Source organism: Mustela erminea, chromosome 1 (assembly GCF_009829155.1).
Source record: "Mustela erminea isolate mMusErm1 chromosome 1, mMusErm1.Pri, whole genome shotgun sequence".
NCBI lineage: Eukaryota > Metazoa > Chordata > Mammalia > Carnivora > Mustelidae > Mustela > Mustela erminea.
In genome coordinates this window covers 183,522,694-183,539,032 of record NC_045614.1, presented here as the reverse complement: position 1 = coordinate 183,539,032, position 16,339 = coordinate 183,522,694, and positions in this window count along the sequence as shown.

The window sequence follows — 16,339 nt, the reverse complement described above, 5'->3', positions numbered from 1 at the left end:
CTGTGGATACATCTGCTGCCAATCTAATATTCCTACCATTGTATGTTATAGACTTCTTGTTACGGGCTGCTTTCGGGATTTTTTCTTTGTGGCAAAGACTTCTAAGTTTTACTATTAAATGATAGGGTGTGGACTTATTCTTCTTGATTTTGAGGGGGATTCCCTGTACCTCCTGGATTTTGATGCTTGTTCCCTTTGCCATATTAGGGAAATTCTCTACAATATTTCACTCCAATATACCTTCTGTCCCTCTCCTTTCTTCTTCTTCTGGAATCCCAATTATTCTAATGTTGTTTTGTCTTATGGTATTGCTTATCTCTTTAATTCTCCCCTTACAGTCCAGTAGTTGTTAGTCTCTCTTTTGCTCAATTTCTGTATTCTCCTTCATTTGGTCTTCTATATCACTAATTCTGTCTTCTGCCTCCTTTATCCTAGCAGTAAGAGCCTCCATTTTTTATTGCACTTCATTAATAGCTTTTTTAAATTTCAACTTGGTTAGATTTTAGTTCTTTTATTTCTCCAGATAGGGTTTCTCTAATATCTTCCATGCCTTTTTCGAGCCTGGCTAGAACCTTGAGAATCGTCATTCTGAACTCTAGATCTGACATATTACCAATGTCCATATTGATTAGGTCTCTAGCCTTCAGTACTGCTTTTGTGTGTGTGTGTGTGTGTGAGTTTTTCAGCCTTGTCATTTTGTCCAGATAAGAATATATGGAGGAGAGAATAAAATACTAAAATGGTGGCAAAGACCTCAGAAAAATGTGTGTTAACCAAATCAGAAGAGACTACAAATCCTGGGGGGAATAGACAGGGTAAAAAGAAGTTCAATTTTTTTTTTTTTAAGGAAGAAAATATAGATATTAGACTGGTGAATAGAACAGAGCCACCCACTTAATTTTGGGAGTACTTGGGTCTCTTAGAAGAAACTACCTACTAATATTTTAAGGAAATAAAAATGTATATACATATTTACAAAAATAAGGGTAAACATGCTGAAGGGATGGAATATGACTGTAAAGATAAATTTAAAAAATCTAAAAAAAAGACTTGATAAGATAAATTAGTTGGGAAAAGAAAGAAAAAGAAAGTGGAGAACACTGGCTCAGACTGGAGACTAGAACAAAGCCCTGTACTAGATTTAGGGTATATTTTGATCTATTAGAAGAAATTGTATCTCAAAATTTTTTAGAAGAAAAGACCATATGTATATGCAAAAAGATAAAGTTAGATACAATAAAGAATAAAATATGACTATAATAATGAAGATTCAAAAAGTTTTTTGTTTGTTTTTTAATGAAAGGTATTATTAAGATAAACTAGTTAAAAAAACATTAAAAGAGGAAAGAGTACAAGTTAAAAAAATTAGAGGAAGAAAAAATATTTAAAAATTAATTTTGCAAGGCTAAAGAATCACAGGGAGAAGGCCATGAATTCCATGCTTTGCTTTCTCCTTCTCTGAAATTCCGCTTTTCTCTTTGATAAGTAAGCTTGGTGTTGGCTGGGTTTCTTGCTAATCATCTGGGGTGGGGGCCTGTTGTTGTGATTCTCAAGTGTCTTTGTCCAGGTGGAATTGCACTACCTTTGCCAGGGACCAGGCTAAGTAATCTGCTCCCATTCCCTCTCGGGAGCTTTTGTTCCCTGATAGCTTTCAGTAGAATTCTGGAGGACAGGAATGAAAATGGCAGCCTCTCAATCTCTAGCAAGAGGAGCAGAGAGCTCAGGGCCCCACTCCTCAGTGCACCTTCCTAGAAAAGCACTCATTCACTCCTGTCCCCCTGGCCTCTGGCTGCGTGCCAAGCTCACCTGGCCTGTGACTGAGCATCTCTGCCTCTGGCACACAGCCCTACCCAGAATCTCCAAATGCAGCAGATCACTGCCACTCTTCCAGGGAGGTCTTCCCAGATCTGCCACTTGTGGGGTCCCTGTTAAAATAACAGTGGCCTGATGGTTCCACAGATCACAGTTTAAGGTAACCCTAAGTTGAGACCTCACTCTTCGGCTCCATCTTTATAGCCAGCTTCCCTGCACTAATACCTTTGAGCTCTGCAATATTCAGATACCCCTGATCCTTCAGTGACCCCATAGAACCTGAGACCACGCTGTCCCCGTGAGGGCTCCACCTCTGCTTAGCCTCTGGATTCACTTCTCTGCAGGTCTTACCTTTCAGAAAGTGGTCAAATTTCTGTTTCCAGAATTGCTATTCTACTTCTCTTCAATCCCCTGTTGGATTTGTAGGTGTTCAGAATGATTTAATAAACTATCTAGCTGATATCTTGCTACCTAATGTCATCTCTGCCTGCTACTCTTCCGCCATCTTGAGTCCTCAGCAATGTCTTCTGTGTTTTGGTTTGTTTGCTGGTTTGCCTCTTTATTTTTTAGATTACATTTTTCCACAAAAAGATGTATGCAGTTGCTAAAATTAAAAATATTAAAATGTTTTTAGTAAACTGTGACAGTCCTCATATTCACTTCCCCACATTCTCAGATTCAATATGTAGAAAACTATTTTCAATTGTTTCTAGTGAGACATCTTTGAAAGTTATATCCAGACTTCTAAATTACAATAATATCACCCACTTTTCAATGTATCATCCATAGACATTACCTATTGACTCTCTCTACAGAAGGTGGGAATCAACTAACATTATATACCTCACCTACCTCTTTCCCAACTTCCATTTTTTAAGTTAAATTGTTATTATTTTCTGTTTGTACATAAATATACTTCCTCAGGAGTTTCTAAAACTTAATTTTGACAGCTTATCTGTATTACAGCCTATTAGGGTTTATCTGTAATGTAATGATTTCTTGGGGTGTTAAAGCATTGACAGGACTAATTATCTATAATACTATGCTAAACAACATTGTATGAAAATTTAAACAGTATTAACTTTAGTCTCTGAGACCTTCCAGTCTGTAAACATGAACCTTCATGGCAATAGCAGTAAAAGCAAAAAAAAAAATAAAAATAAAAAAAAATAAGTAGGAGTTTCTAATGAATACATACTGAATGATCATCACCTATAAACTGTAAACTATATGCTATAATCTATATAGATTAATGTTTGATTCTGAGGCTATGGAATTTATAATTATAAATATAATTCTAGGTTAAAAGCACTTCCCTATAGCACAGTTATGACATTTGATGAGCAGCTGATAATTTTAGCAGTTGTGCATCACTGAAAATGACTTTTATATCCCCAAATAAGTCTTGTTTTCCTCAGTTTTGTCTTTGTAGTTTATTGGTTTTTGTCTTGTTGTTTTCCATCTCACATGTCAATAAAAGTGTCATCATTCTACACCAGTAAAATGTCAAAATATGTATGAAGTTGTGTTTTCAAACAACTGTCTCTAACCAGCTTACCAAATACATATTTATTGTCCTTTCTCTATTTTTGCCTCATCTTAGCTTTATAACTGGCAACCTGGAGCAGGAGGATTGTGGTGGGAGAAGCAGATGATTTTAAATAATTTCATTACTATCACAATTCACTTTTTCAAACCCAGTGTTCAAATTGCAATTAGGGTTCATCAAAAACTCTTTCTTCCTGCCTTTCTCTTCTCTATCTACCCATCTCTATCTACATATCTCTGCCCCTTGAGCTTCCACTTGGTCTAGTTATGTCTCTTTGTAAATGTTCATACTAAAGTAAATTTTCCTATATATTGGTAGTATTTTAGAGATTTTTGGCTTTTGAACCCTTAAATTTATATTTTATTCCAAATCACTATTTGAACATATAAATTACTGATTTATTTTATAATAGAAATTCAGTTAAAAATAATAGAGTTGAAGCCCTAGTGGAAGATAAGGTTATGCTAACAGCTTCATGTTTAAAGTTGGCTGCTTTCTTTTACCCAGTATGACCACAACTTTCAAATGATTTTGCTCCTGGCAATGCCAACTTTTACTTATCACTTCTGATTAAAAATCACGTGTCCTTTGTGTGTGTGTGCATGAACACCTTACTGGAATAGTTGAGAAATAGTTCCTATTTATATTTTGTTTGATAATTTTCTTTTTCCTAAATAATTTTGTTGGAAATTACAAACTGCTAACTTATTTTATATATTTTAATGAATGCATTTGGATTTGGGTTATATTTTCTGCTTTTTATAATTAAATGTGTAGATGTTTTATGATAAATCCCTTCACTCACAAATAGGAATATCAAAATTTATGCTTCAGAATAAATTTTGGTTTATGAAAAATTATCTCAATGTCTATAATAACATATAGGCCACTCATCATTTTTCAAATACAAAAAAGAAAAGGAAATTTTTTTGCATATTTTTATTATTCTAAACAATTTGAGCATATTATGATATAAAATATCTCCCCCTCATCTTTTTAAGGAGAATACTGGAAATTATTTAAGCATTGAATAAATATAGGTAATATGTTATTTAATTAAATTTAAATTTTTTTTTAAACAAAATATTTAAAGCTGCAGTAGTATAATCATGAATACTTACAAATTAATATAGAAAATGACCCACAGGATCTACATTTTAGAAGGAGAATATAAATCTTTAATTCCTTTACTGTAATTAAAAAAAAAAGCTTTCATTTTTATAATTGAGGAGTTTCTTATAATTACAGAAGGCGTCTCTGTACATATCTGGTGGTCCAGGTTTTATATCTGGGGACACGGTTTTTGGAACTGCTACCCAGGGGATGTCCTTTGATCACCTGGCTCTTGATTCCTGGGTCTCATGGGATTGTAATAATCAAAGAGACAATTCTTAGCAGAATACAACTCCCAAGACATGGCACAGATAGAAGACTAAAACAAACCATGAGCTTTTCTGAGAATGAGGACTATTTGCTTGTCCAGGAGTTTCAGCCTAGGAGGTAGTTACCAGCTTAGGACATTTTTCAGAGTTATAGAGGTGCCCTTAGGGAATGGAGGCCAGTAGACATAATATTTTTGCTCTCCACTCTGCCTCTTTCCAGGTACCCAGTATCCTCCCCAAAAGGAGCTTATACCTTTCTCCAGTGCTCTGATTTTTGAGGCTGTGGTCAGGGGATACCCCTACATTGCCTGATAGCCAACAGGACTTAGGCTCACATGTCCCACAGGATTATAACCAGCAGAGAAAGAGTTTTTAAAAAACTATCACCTCCAGGGCAGAGCAAGAAGCAACAGACCCAGGAGCTCAGTCTTTCTGTGAAGTTCCCATTGATGGATGAATGAATAAAGAAAGTGTGGCATACTTTCACAACAAAACATTATTCACCTATAAAAAAGAATAAAATTTTACCTTTTGCAATAACATGAGTGAAACTCTAGGGTATTTGCTAAATAAAATAAGTCAAAGAAAGACAAGTATCATATAATCTCACTGATATGTAAAATCTGAAGGAAAGAAAAGAATAAAAAAATAAGAGTAGGAGGTTGGAAGAAAGACAGGAAAGAAGGGAGGAGAGAAGGAGGGGAGGGAAGGAGGGAGAAGAAGGAAAAGAAAGAAAGGAAGGAAGAGAGAGAAAGAGGAAGGGAGGGAGGAAGGAAGGAAGGAAGGAAAAACAAAAACAGCAACAAAAGCCAAACCAAACCAAACCAAAACAAAACAAAACAAAACAAAAACAAAAACAAACCAAAACAGAACAAACAAGCTCCTAGATACAGAGAACACATTGGTGTTTCCCAGGCAGGGGTTTTGGGGTGGGTGGGTGAAATGGGAGAAGGTAGTCAAAAGGCACATGCTTCCATTTATAAAATAAGTCATGGGAATATTATGTACAGAATGATTGTAGTTAATAATGCAATATTGCATATTGGGAAGTTACTAAGAGAATATATCTTAAAAGTTTCTATACTAAGGGAAAAAAATTATGTAACTTTGTAAGGTGAATTTAACTGGACTCATTGTGGTCATCATTTTGCAATACATACAAATATTGAATCATTTTATTGGACACCTGGAACCAACACAATGTTGCATGTCAATAATACTTCAATATAAGAATATGAGGCAAATAAATGTATGGAACATGCTTCTCAAGATAGCCCATATTATCCCATAAAATATAGATAATATGATAATCTAGAAAATAATATTTTTTTAATTTTAATTTTTACATATTTCTAAGTTCCACCTTGCTGCCTCTTAGATAAATAGAATGAAGAATCCTTGATCCTTATTTGCTCTGTCACTGATTTACTATATCACCTCCAGAGCTTGTCATCAGTCACATAAAACAACAAGCCATCAAAATAGGAGATTTCACAACTTCAAAACTTCAGTGATTTCTTTCTTTCTTTCTTTCTTTTTTTTTTTAAGATTTTTATTTATTTGACACACAGAGAGAGAGAGATCACAAGCAGGCAGACAGAGAGAGAGAGGGAAGAAGGCTCCCTGCCAAGCAGAGAGCCTGATGTGGGGCTCGATCCCAGGACCCTGAGATCATGACCTGAGCCAAAGGCAGAGGCCTTAACCCACTGAGCCACCCAGGCGCCGCAAAACTTCAGTGATTTCTTAAAAAAAAATCCCTAGAACAGAGTTGAAGTTAGATGATTGGAGTTAGGTAAGGACACATTTCATAGAGAAGCTTCTCTTAAAGCAGATAGCACTCTTTTCCACTTCCCATTACAAAGATTTGATATATATGTCAAACCCACTCACTTTTCCCCTGATTTATGCCACTTACTAGATATATCCAACAGTCACATTGAGATACATCAGTCAAAATGACTTCATAAATTAGTCCCAATACAAAATGATTTTATTATGTATAATGTAGAATTTTATAAAAGATGAATTTTTAAAATAATATTATTTTATGATGACCCAGAAATGTTACAAGAAATGACAAAGTTCACTCTACATGGTTACTTTTTGTTAAAAGGAAAAAAAATAGAGTTAAAATTGCTTTTGCCTTTTTGAAAAATATATACTTTTAAAGTATTTAAATCTTTATATATTTTCAGGTAAAGAACTGAAAGTGTTTTTAGGACAGTTATCTTTAGAAACTTGGCCCTTACCTCCCAACCAAGAAAAATATGGTGAAATCTAAAGTAAAATAGCCTTTATCTGATACCTTAAGGCATGATGCTAATTTCACCTGAGAAAGCATCTCTTCCACTATTTCTTTAGTAGGATCTTAGAAAATAAAATCCTTATGTGAGGAGTAAAGTGTTTTTTGATCTAAGCAAACCTCTATGCTGTTTTTCTTCACAAGGATATAATTTTATTTTATCAAATATAAAATATCATCTAATAAAATACATTCTCATTTCACATAAATAAGTGTGAATAAATGTGAATCTTAGAAAATATTAAATGTGATAGAATGGGCACTAGTCTAAGATGGCATCTTCAGAACAAACACTACCAACAACAAAAAGCTTTAATGTACTTAATGTAATCAAATGCCCTCTCAAAAAGCTACAGAAAGCCAGTTGGTAGCATGTGTTCAGGTGGTATATTTTTCATCATGGAATGACAACTCAAAATCCATATTATACAAATGACTATTTGTATTTTTAAAAGATTGTGATAATTTTAGACACAAAGTAAAAATACATCTGTTGAATATTTTAGACAATAAAATGTTGAAAAACAGATTTTAATGAACACAGCCACAGCTTTCTCATTTCTCTTTTTTATGATTTTATGTATTTATTCATGAGATACGGAGAGAGAGAAAGAGACAGACGCAGGTAGAGGGAGAAGCAGGCTCCCCTCTGAGCAGGGAACCTGATGCAGGACTCAATCCCAAGAGCCTGGGATCACAACCTGAGCTGAAGGCAGATGCTTAACCAATTGAGCCACCCAGGCACCAGTTTCTCATTTCTGAAGAAAATGTGATACCTTCAGTAAGTGCCATTACATTAAATATAGCCTTACTCTTTTATTTATATAGATATTGACTGTGTTTGATTGAAATATCCAACTTACTCCTATTTTTAAATTTCTCATATATTAATAAAGGCAATTAACAGTGTCATCTGATATGGAAAGTGTATTGTTTAACCTGTTAGTTTCAGTTAATATGAATGAAAGAGATGTTATTCTGTACTGTTGAAAGTTAGCTTTGAAGAGGAATTTTCTGTAGTAGACTGCTTTTTTGTGGTCCAGAGCACTGTTTGTAGGTCAGTCTTATTTAAATATTAGGTTAATTACAAGGAAATAATATAACCAGAATGTTCTTTCAATTTTCATGAAATATTATTAACTATATCCCTTAGTGATTCTTTTTCATTAAAGTTACCATTAAAAAAAAAAGAAGAAGAAGAAGTATTAAGGTAGCCCAATCCTGCCAGAGGCAGGACTTCTCTTTGGTTTCAGGAATCCCCAGTAGCCTACACAAAATTTTCTATTATTTTCACTGTAGCTGGGCTGTGCCTATGTAACTCTCTTTTGTTCCCTCTCTCTTTCAGGAGGCTCAAAATTGTATCTCATTTTGATGGCTTTCCTTGTCTCCTGCCCTTCCTCCTGGTCCTCAGAGGAGTTTCCTCTAGTAGAGTGGTTTCACATCTAATCTCATCTTGGTTTATCTTGGTTTTTGCCTCTCAGAGGACTTGAACTAATTAATGTAATATTTATTTTAAATAAATCAACAACTATGAAATGCAATAATATATTTAAAAACAGAAGAGCAAAAAACACATGTTACATGATTCCATTTATGTGAAATATCCAGTGTAGGGAACTCCACAGACACAGAACACATATTAGTAGTTTCTAGGGCTTGGTGGCGGAGGAATAGCTGAATGCTTAATCGAGACAGGGTTTCTTCTGGATTAATGAAAGTGTTCTGGAACTAGATAATACTTATGGTTGAAAATTGTGAATGTGCCAAATGTTACTAATGGAACATTTTTTGTGTATTTTACTACAATATCAAATGCATTACATTAAAAGGGGAAGCCTATGCTTTTATGTTGGTCATGGTATAATATGTGGGATTTCATTTCCAGATTATATTTTATTGGCTTATTTCTATAAGAAATTCCATGATCAAATAATATTGGAGAATCTCAGTTCAATAATGTTAAATTGGTGCATAGTTTTAAAATGAGAACAAACAAAAAACAAAGAAAAAACCTTAAGTACACCATTATCTTCCTATACCTTCAGATTTTCTTATTTAAAAAAATAATTCTAATGTATTGTTTCCTTGGAGATTACAGAATATAAAATATATTACAATTTTTCAGATTGCTAACCAAAATGTAATTCTCACCTCTATACACTTAGCAGTTTTTTATTATGATATTTATATTATTGACTAAGGGGTCAAATTAATCATTTCAATAATTAGTAATATAGTTTTGAAGATAAGGCCAGGCAGGATACAGTAGTATGAATATCTTATTTTTTGTGAAATGGCTATGTGATAATTTTAAAATGAATGATAGTCTATCTTTCCTGTTCATTTCTTATTTATTATAAAATTTGCTAGAGACTCCTTAAAAGATCTTATGTATTGACAACCAAGTCCCAGGTGGCCTACAGGCCATTGGACAGACTGTTTTCAAACACTTCTCAGGAGAAAATCTGGTCTATTTGCTGATTTTGTTATTCAGTAAAAATATTTCTTATTTAGTATTTATTTAGCACACTTATGATGCTAGCATACATAAAACAAACACCTGGCTCTCTTTTAGCCCATGATTGGTAGTACCTTAATTGTACTGTTTCTGAGGTTTTCATTTTCTTTGGGAATTCCATAGGGGAAAAAATGTGGGAAAAAAGACTTGGTTCATCTCCTTTGATATATTTTCTAATAGGCAGTTGTAATTATAACATTAAACATTAACCTGAGTGTGATAATTCTTTTGCTCAGTTATCAGTTTTAAAGAGCTGATTAAGACCAAATCATAGCAAATTTTTCTTAATAGTTGTTTCTAAAATTCTGACTCAGTCATATCAATTGATTACTATATATAGAGCAGTCTTGATATATACAATTCTTTACCATAATTTAATTGTGATATGTGTAATAATGAACTTTTGCAATATAATGATTTATCAGAAATAGTATTTCTCAAATATATTTGGTCTTCATCACAGTTCCTAAAATTGCTTCAGAACAACAACAACAAAAAAAAGTGAAATGGATACCTTATTACTAAAGAAAATGACTTTCTCTCCACCTAAAGGTGAGAACTGCTTGCCAGGAGGACTAACCATATGATAAGAGGGTAAGAACTTTCAGTGTCCCACCCCCCACCTCCAGACGGGAGAGAAGGGCTGGAGGTTGAAGCAGCCAATGGCTAATGACTTGGTCAATTTTGACTATGTAACAAAGCCTCCAAGAAACCCAAGAGGAGAGATTTTTGATCCATTTATCAGAGTTTCAATGCTTAGGGAACCAGAGTGGTTCCATGTGTTACCAAGAAAAGCCCCCAGCTCCATGAGGACAAAACTGCTTTGTGCAGGATTTTGGCCTGTGTATTTCTTTATCTGGCTTTTGATTCATATGTTTTATCATATTTTTAAATAAACTGGTAAGTGTAAGTGTTTCTCTGAGTTCTGTGAACTACTCTAGAAAATTAATCAAACTAAAGGGGGAGGTCTTTGGAACCCTAAATCTGTAATCAATTTGTTAAAAGCAGAGGTAACAACCTGAGTTGCAATTGGTCTCTGAAGTAAGGGATGGAGGGCCAGTCTTGTAAGACTGCATGTTTAACCTGTGGAATATGATCCTATCTCTAGGTAGATAGTGTCAAATTTGATTTGAATTTGTGTCTAAAAATTACTTGATGTTGTCGGGGGGGGGGGGGTGTTGGGGAATCCCCCCACCCTGGAATTAGATCTGGGAACCCTTAAAGAGCTTTATACAAAGACAATTCCTATTTTGGACCAGAATAACACAAGAATTCTGTCTCATAAACCATTTTAAGATATTTTACTATACCATCATAACAATTAACCTCTCCTTTAATGAAAAAATAAAGAAAACTGTGAGTTAATATTGTGGAGAGGACACACACGATTTGCCCATAATTTTCTGACATTCCAAATTCGTTATTAAAAACCCAGTACTGTTTGAACTCATTAACAACAACAAAAAAAATACAATGAGAGATTTCAATGGAGGAAAGATTGGAATATATTTTTAAAGACATTAAGATGACGCAAAAATACCAATCCATGAAACAAAACATATTCTTAGTGCATGTGTACAGAGGATTTATGGGAAAAGGAATACAATCTATCCTTCAGGACCAAAGAGAGAATCTGTGTTCTCAGAGTAGATTTGTCAATTGTGGCTGGAAATACTAAATAAAACTAAGGTTGAGTTTTAACTGAAGACTGACGTTTATGGAAGTCATCTACTATCCTTATCCCATGGCTATATTCAAATCATCATTGAATTTTTCACCAAGGACTCCACCAAAACAAACAAACAAACAAACAAACAAATAAATAGTCCTTCTGAAGAAACTGAAATTGAGCAGTAATCTCTTTGCAGCAAACTGGAAAAGATAATGAAAATCCAAAATAAAATATTGCTCCTTTTAGCACTTATAGAAGCTCCAACAAGAAAGATACACACATGATTATCCCAAAAGCATCCTAGTGAAAGTAAGACCTTCAAAGGAAGAGACTTCCTATTGGTTGCCTGATATTTGAAGAAAATAGTGTCATGGAAGACTAAAGGCAGGATATCCTGCCTTTTTCCAAAACAAACCAAAAATAAAGAGAAAAAGTTAACCTGAGAAACAAAGGAAATGAGGGATTTGAAGTAAAAACAAAACAAAATAAAACAAAACAGAGCGCTGAGGAGACACAATTTCAATAAAATACACTGTGGATGCTAATTGAAAAATAAATACAAAAATAAAAAAATCAACATAATTAAAGAAAGTCAAACTTGAGGGGAAAAAACTGCTAAAGAACATAGATAGGTATCAAAAATGTACATTACAGTTTGAAAAATTAGTCAGCTTTCAGACTGTACAAGATATCCCAAAGGAAAAGAGAGAGAGAAAGAGAGATGTAACTGACACCTTTTGTACATCGTTATAAAAAAATTAAAATGTATATGACCTCTTTATTGAGATTCAATTCTGCCATGTAAATACCCACTTAATGGTTTTTAGTGTATTTTCAGACTACCGTCACCACCAGCACAATCATTTTTGAACATTTTCTTCACCCTAAAACAAAACTTCATATTCATTATCAGGTACTCTAAATTTACCCCCAATCCTCCAGCCCTGAGCAAGCATTAGCCCACTTTCCAATTCTATAGATTTGATGTTCTGAACATTTCAAAAAAGAAGAATCACAATATGTGGTCTTATGTGATAGGCTTCTTTCGCGTAGCACGTTTTCAAGACTTATTCATGTCATCACAAGTATCAGTGCTTTATTCTGTTTTTACTATTGCATAATACTCCACTATATGAATATGTTATTTTTTTTTAACATGGCTGTATGCTTTCCTCTCTCTTGAGTATATATCTAGCAATGCAATTCCTAGTTACTCTATGTTTAATATTTTGAGAAACCTCTAGACTGCTTTCCAAAATGACAAGGTCATTTTATATTTCAGTGAGTAAGGTATAGGGGTTACCATTTTTCCACATCCTCAACAAAATTTTGTATTCACTGTCTTTTTTTTTATAATTATCATTACAGCCATCTTAGTGGATGTAAACTAGCATCTCATTGTGATTTTGATTATTGTTTTCCTAATGGTTAATAATCTGAAGCATGTTTCCATGTGCTTATTGACCACTTTTATATCTTGTTTGGAAAACTGTTTTCAGTTTTAAATTTCAGTTCAGTTTTAAATTTTGAATTTAATTGGTTTATCTTTCTATTATTGAGTTGTAATAATTCTTCATATATTCTATTTTTTTTTTAATTTTTTTAAAGACTTTATTTATTTATTTGACAGAGAGAAATCACAAGTAGATGGAGAGGCAGGCAGAGAGAGAGAGAGGGAAGCAGGCTCCCTGCCAAGCAGAGAGCCTGATGCGGGACTCGATCCCAGGACCCTGAGATCATGACCTGAGCCGAAGGCAGCAGCTTAACCCACTGAGCCACCCAGGCGCCCATTCTTCATATATTCTAGATATAAGCCTCTCAGAAGATGTACGATTTCCAAATATTTTTCTTCTATTCTGTAGGTTGTTCTTTCACTTTTCTGATGGTGGTCTTTGATAAACAAAGGTGTTTAATTTTATTGACATCCAATGTATCTAGGGTTTCTTTCCCCATTGCATTATTCTGGCATGTTTATCAAAATTCAATTGTCCATAAACATACATGTATATTTCTGAAATATCAACCCCATTCCATTTAACTATATTTCTATTCTCATACCAACATCACACTCTCTTGATTACAGTACATTGTTAATAAAATTTTGAAATTAAGATGTGTGTGTCTATAAAGTTTGTTCTTATTTTTTTAATACTTGGCTGTTCTGGGTCCCTAATAGTACCCTATGGATTTTAGAATCATTTTGCCAACATCTGCGAAGAATAGAGTTAGAATTTTGAAAGGGAATGCATCGAATCTGTAGATCAATTTGGTGAGTATTGTCTGATCTATTAATGTGTGATATTTTCCATTTAATAAATTCTTTCAATAGTATTCTATAGTTTTAGAATATAGGTTTTACATTTATTTTATTTATTTCCAAGCATTTTAATTTTTGATGATATTATAGATAGAATCAAACTTCATTTTTTAATTGTCCCTCAATAATGTATAGAAATACAATTAATTTTTTATATTAATGTTCTCCAAACAGTTTGAATTCATTTATTCTAAAATATTTTTGTGAATTCATTAGGATTTTCTATATACTAAGGATATCTGAAAATAGAGGTTATTATACTTATTCCTTTCCCATTTAAATGTTTTTATTTATTTTTATAGAGCAACTTCCCTAGCTAGATATTCTAGTACAATTGCTATGAGAAGGGTGCCTGGATGACTCAGTGGGTTAAGACTCTGCCTTCAGGTCATGTCATGATCTCAGGGTCCTGGGATTGAGCCCTGCATTGGGCTCTCTGCTCTGCTTCTCCCTCTCCCTCTGCCTGCCTCTCTGCCTACTTGTGACCTCTTTCTCTCTGTCAAATAAATAAGTGAAATATTAAAAAAAAATGCTATGAGAAATGTTAAAAGTGCACATCATTCTTTTGTTCCTCATGTTAAGGAGAAAACATTTAGTCATTGACCATTACCTATGTTAGCTGTAGTTTTTCCATGCTTCGCTATATAAGACTGAGGAAACTTTTTTTTTTTTTAATGAGGTGTTCTATTTTTTAATCATAAAAAGATGTTGAATTTTGTCAAGTATTGATCTTATAGATTGAGTTGGAAACTTTTTTTTCTCTTCTAAGTTTTGGAAAACTTTGTGTTTGTAGAGAACAAATATTAATTCTTCTTAAATGTTAGTTAGAATTCATCAGGGAGTATATCTGAGCTGTGTTGTTAATTTGGGGAGTATTTAAATTACTAATTCAGTCTCTTTACTAGTTATACAAGGTCTAGTCAGATTTTCTTTTTCTTCTTGAGTCAGTTTTAGTTGTTTATGGGTTTAAGGGAATTTGTAGAATTCATCTAAGCTATATAATTTTTACTCCTATGGTTGTTCATATTATTCACTTATAATTCTTTCCTATTTCTGTAATATCTGTAATAACATTCCCTTTCTGTTCATGATTTAAATAACCTGGCTTTTTCCCATCATCATCATCATCATCATCATTGGCAAATCAAGCCAGATTTTTCAAATAAGTTGATCTTTTAAAAATATCATAATTTGTCTTAGATGATTTTCTTATTGTTTTTCAGTTCTCTATTTATATTGAACACCTCTCTGATCTTTAACATCCCCTCCTTTGTATTTGTATTATTTTTAATTTGCTTTTCTTTTTCCAGTGTCTTAGGCGAAATATTAAGATGATAATTTTAGAAATTTCTTCTTCTTCTGCCTTTTTTTCTTTTGTTACGTAAGTTTCAGGTGTACAGCTTTATAATTCTCATCTGTATACACTCCAAAGTGAAACTACTACAAGTCTAGTAATCACCATATGGTTCATCACCATATGGTTGGTCTCCTTCACCCACTTCACTCATTCCCATCTGGAAACCACTGGTCTGTTCTCTGTGTTCATAAATTTGATTTTTATTTACTTTTGCTTGTTCATCTTTTCTAAGATTCCACATGTAAGTGAAAATACATGGTATTTGTCTTTCACTGCTTGAGTTATTTCATTTGACACACACGGGTCCATTCATGTTGTCAAAAGCAACATTTCATTCTTTATCGCTGAGTAGTACCACATTGTATAAATATAGCACAACTTATTTTTCCATTTATCCATTGAGAAAGTTTTTAGTTGCTTCCGCATCTTGACTATTATAAATAATGCTGCAACAAACATAGTGGTACATATATCTTTTCAAATTAGTATTTTCATCTTCTTTACATTTTTAAAAATTTAATTCCAGTATGATTAATATGCAGTGTTATATTAGTTTCAAGTATACACAATATAGTGATTCAACAATTATGTATACTACTCAGTGCTCGTCATGATAAGTGTACTCTTAATCTCCTTCACCTATCACCCATCCACTCACCCACCTCCTCTCTGATAACCATAAATTTTTTCTCTATAGCTAAAACTATGTGGGTTTTTTTGTTGTTGTAGTTTCTATCTCTCTCTCTCTCTCTTTTTTTTTTTTGTTCATTTCGTTTCTTAAATTCCACATAAGAGGGAAATCATGGTGTTTGTCTTTCTCTGACTTATTTCACTTAGCATTATACTCTCTAGATCCCTCCAGGTTGCAAATGGGAAGATATATAATATAATGGAATATTGATCAGCCAGATAGATCTATATCTATCTATCTATTTATTTATATAGAAATATATATAAAGATATATATGTATCATATATTCTTTATCAAATCATCTATTAATGGGTTGACAGATACTTGGACTATTTCTATAACTGAGCTATTATAAATAATGCTAAAATAAACATGGGATATATAAATATTTTCAAATTAGCATTTTCATACTCTTTGTATTAATATCCAGTAGTACAATTACTGGATCATACTGCAATTCTATTTCTAGATTTTTGAGAAACCTCAAAACTGTTTTCCACAGCAGCTGAACCAGCTTGCATTTCTACCAACAGTTCATGGAAGGTCGTTTTCCTCCACATCCTCACCAATGCTTATAGTTTCTTAGGTTGTTGATTGTAGCCATCTTGACAGATGTGAGATGATATTTCATTGTGGTTTTGATTTGCATTTACCTGATGATGAGTGATATTGGGCATCTTTTCATATGTCTGTTGGACATCTGTATGTCTTAGAAAAAAATGTCTGTTACTATCTTCTG